A 4,977-nucleotide genomic window follows, 5' to 3' on the forward strand; every position below is an offset into this window, starting at 1 on the left:
GAGATAACATCCAATCTACTGAAAGCAGGATGCCCTAATCTTCTATGCCACATACGGACGTCTATTACTGCATTGACTGAGACTTCCAAATCTTCATCGTCCAATACATAGAGATTCGCCACCCTTCTACCCTTTCCAATTGTCAATTCCTTGGTAAGATCCTGGATTTCACAAGAACAGGGATCAAATATAACTCGCAAACCAAGGGAACTGATACTGATGAGGTTCAGGCAAAATTCCGAGATAAACAACACATTCTGAAGGGTAATGTAACTGTTAATCCTAACTGAACGAACTCCACTAATCTTGACTGTTGAGCCTGTTTGCAAATTCACGTAACTCACGATAGAAGTGTTCATATCCGAAAATAAGCTTTTATCATGAGAGACATGATGAGTAGCCCCAGAGTCTATCACCCATGTCTTAGGTGTAACCGTGGTTTTAGCTACAGTCAAGATACCAATAAAACAGTAGGTAGAGGGTGAAAAATCAATACCAGTGTACTCAGGGTTGGAAGAGGAACTAGCTTCATTAGATCCTTGAATGCCCTGAGTCTGCAACTGTGAACTGAATAAAGCAATGAATTGTTGGAGTTGATCCTTGCTGAGATTTCCAATCATGCTTTCCATAGTAGGAGAGTCTGAATGAGACTTGACTGAAGGTGGATTAGGATTAGCCAAAGTCACTTGTGCTGCTACAGGCTGTGGTATAACAGGTTTGTTAGCATTCTTGTTCTTTGAAACAAAACCTGGTGGAAAGCCATGCTTCTTGTAGCACTGTTCTGCAATGTGACCAACCCTATTACAGAAAGAACATATTGGTCTGCCTTTGTGAGGACCATTTTGAACATAGCAGACAGTAGGATCAAGTCCAGAGGGATCCATTTCTGAAACTTGGAAAGCAGAAGGAACAACATTCAAGTTGGAGAATCCTTTCTGACTATCATCTTGATCAAGAATCTTATAGACTTCTGCCAAACTTGGGAGAACCTTCTTCATAATGATTTGTCTCTGAATGATGGCATAAGACTCATTTAATCCAGCAAGAAACTTGACTATTTTAGCTCTCTCTGCCTTCTGTTGCAGACGATCAGCTTTACCACAAGTACATGGTTCATCAATTTCTTCTGTAGTCTCCAAAGTACTCCACAATGTCTTCAACTTTGTGTAATATGCCATCAGAGACATAGAACCTTGACGGAGATCTTGTATCTCTTGAGTGATGTTCAACGTCCTAGGCAAATTACTCATGTGAAAACGACTGTATAGATCACGCCAGATATCAGTAGCATCTTTCATTCGCAAAATGCTCCGATAGATATCAGGTGATACAGAGTTCAACAACCATGATTTAACCATGCTGTTGCAACAAGACCATAGAGGGAAGCTTGGGTCCGATTCATCAGGACGAGGTAAGCTACCATCAATAAAACCTAGTTTCCTTTTAGAATCTAACGCAATACGCATAGCAGCATCCCAATCCTCATAGTTTGTACCATCTAAGCGAATAGCAACGAGAATCAAACCTGGATGGTCAGCGCTATGCATAGAGAACGGAGAAGGAGCTGGATCGGGAGATCCTGATGAGATGATGGCCCGCGAAGCTCCGGAAGCTTTAGATCTAGCAATCGGAGGAGAGTTCGGAGGAGAATCATCAACATCGGTTCTTCCTAGCGGTGGAACTTGTGCCTGACTTCGATCGAGTGGGTTTTTGTATGACGCGAGCTGCAACCATGATAAAACGAGATGATCAGAGCTCAAAAACGAAGAACCAGATCGGAATCAATGGAGATTTGAGCTTCTAAGCTCTGATACCATATCAGAGAGAAAGAGAGGAAAACATTGAGAAAAGTTTGTTATATTCTTATTCATTATCCACCAATGAATCTGTACACAAAGTTATATACAAATATCTTACTACTCTAATTAGTAAATACATAGTGGTTAAGATAACCATAGTAAACCAACTAAACCAATCCTCATATCTAATATGTTTTTTTGATAAAGTGATAATAGATATAAACCATGAAGTGATTAATCAATACAACAATTAGATTTTGGTCAAATAAATCCAAAAGCTCAAAAGCTTATATTAATTTGTCTTTTCTGATAAAGTGATAATAGATATAAGAAATGAGTAATCACATACGACAATTAGATCTTGGTTAAGTAAATTTAATGGCTCACACTAGTAAAGTTATGAGGTAAACATGATGGTAAGCTTATCTTAGGTTGCAATAGTGATATGCTGGTAAAGTTGTTTTAGTAGTAGTGATAGATAGGTTCATCAGTCATATATTAGTGACAAGTTAACTATCACAGATTTAGGTCAAATAAGTTTTCATCTATTTAGATTAAAGATTTTCTGCTGATGAGGAACATAATAAACGCAAAAAAAAACCTGCATCAAGGGAGAACTATATTGATAAAAGAAGAAGAATTAGCAAAAAAAGAGGCAGATTCAAATTGGGGTTTTGTGAGGCTAATGCTGTCGAACAAGAGAGACTTAGATCCCGAGTAACGTCTTTGGTCATGTTCGTTTGGTGAACCAGATGCAATATCTAGATGTAAATGCTTATTGTTGTTCGTTTAGTAACAATTAGGAACTCATCTAGATACAATATCTGGATACATTTTAAAAACTCATCCAAAAAAAATTGAATTTCTGGATGAGATTTTGTAGAGAGTTTGGATGAGGTAAACTCATCCATAATTTGTAAAAGTCAAAATACCCCTATTTTAATTAAATAATTACAAAATATTTTTTTTCAATTCTAATATACATACAACTCTAAAATTCCAATTCTTCACCTACCAACCTGCAAAATCTCATTTTCCTCTAAAACCGCAAAATCTCGTTTTCCCGCCAAAACAGCAAAATTACATTTTCCCGCAAAAACGCGAAATTTCGCTTTTCCCGTCAAACCGCAAAATCTCGTTTTCCTACCAGAAGTTTTCCCGCCAAAACTGCAAAATTTTGTTTTCCCGCCAAAACTGCAAATTACGTTTTCCGTCAAAACCGCAAAGTTACGTTTCCCGTCAAAACCGCAAAATTATGTTTTTCCGCCAAAACCGCAAAATTACGTTTCCCGTCAAAACCGCAAAATTACGTTTCCCGCCAAACTCGCGGAATCTCGTTTTCTCGGTATAACCGCAAAATCTCGTTTTCCCGCCAAATCCACAAAATCTCGTTTTCCCGCCAAAACCGCAAAATCTCGTTTTCTCGCCAAAACCGCAAAATCTCGTTTTCCCGCCAAAACTGCTAAATCTCGTTTTCCCACCAAACTCGCAAAAACTTTTTTTCCCACCAAAACCGCAAAATTATGTTTTCCCGCCAAAATCGCAAACTCTCATTTTTCCGCCAAAATCACAAAATCTATTTTTCCGCCAAAACCGCAAAATTACGTTTTTCCGCAAAAAAATGTAAAATTTTATTTTCTCGCCAAACTCGCAAAATCTTGTTTTCCCGCCAAAATTGCAAAATTTTGTTTTTCTACCAAAAACACAAAATCTCATTTTTAAATATTTATTTAATATATAAATAAGCAAAAAAACATAAGTAAATTTAAACCACTAAAACATATTCAAGATAAAATAAAGGGCTTTTTGGTATTTTACATATATTGTTCCAGATACAGATAACAAATTACAAAACAAACATAATTGAATCGAGATACAATTNATATTTTTTTTCAATTCTAATATACATACAACTCTAAAATTCCAATTCTTCACCTACCAACCTGCAAAATCTCATTTTCCTCTAAAACCGCAAAATCTCGTTTTCCCGCCAAAACAGCAAAATTACATTTTCCCGCAAAAACGCGAAATTTCGCTTTTCCCGTCAAACCGCAAAATCTCGTTTTCCTACCAGAAGTTTTCCCGCCAAAACTGCAAAATTTTGTTTTCCCGCCAAAACTGCAAATTACGTTTTCCGTCAAAACCGCAAAGTTACGTTTCCCGTCAAAACCGCAAAATTATGTTTTTCCGCCAAAACCGCAAAATTACGTTTCCCGTCAAAACCGCAAAATTACGTTTCCCGCCAAACTCGCGGAATCTCGTTTTCTCGGTATAACCGCAAAATCTCGTTTTCCCGCCAAATCCACAAAATCTCGTTTTCCCGCCAAAACCGCAAAATCTCGTTTTCTCGCCAAAACCGCAAAATCTCGTTTTCCCGCCAAAACTGCTAAATCTCGTTTTCCCACCAAACTCGCAAAAACTTTTTTTCCCACCAAAACCGCAAAATTATGTTTTCCCGCCAAAATCGCAAACTCTCATTTTTCCGCCAAAATCACAAAATCTATTTTTCCGCCAAAACCGCAAAATTACGTTTTTCCGCAAAAAAATGTAAAATTTTATTTTCTCGCCAAACTCGCAAAATCTTGTTTTCCCGCCAAAATTGCAAAATTTTGTTTTTCTACCAAAAACACAAAATCTCATTTTTAAATATTTATTTAATATATAAATAAGCAAAAAAACATAAGTAAATTTAAACCACTAAAACATATTCAAGATAAAATAAAGGGCTTTTTGGTATTTTACATATATTGTTCCAGATACAGATAACAAATTACAAAACAAACATAATTGAATCGAGATACAATTTATGGATACATGAACCAATAACACAAACGAACATCATCTAGATGTTGTGTCCAGATACTGCGTCTTGATACTGTGTCCAGATATTTTGTCTAGTTCACCAAACGAACAGGGCCTTTGTAATTATCATGGTGTCAAAAATCCACAAAAACTCATACTTCATGCTTGAGAATTAGTGGTTGGATCGATAATCCAATGGTTGTTTGTTTGGTTTTTTGTAATATTTACCATAACATTTTTTGTATTAAGTAAATTAAAATTCTCTATGCAACATAATTTTTTTTTTTTCAACCCGAACTATAAATATTAAAATAGAACTCCAAGATTGGTTACCCAAACAGGAGGAAACGAGTTTACAAAGGTAGATTCTGAAGGT

This window comes from Camelina sativa, chromosome 19, assembly GCF_000633955.1.
Source record: "Camelina sativa cultivar DH55 chromosome 19, Cs, whole genome shotgun sequence".
NCBI lineage: Eukaryota > Viridiplantae > Streptophyta > Magnoliopsida > Brassicales > Brassicaceae > Camelina > Camelina sativa.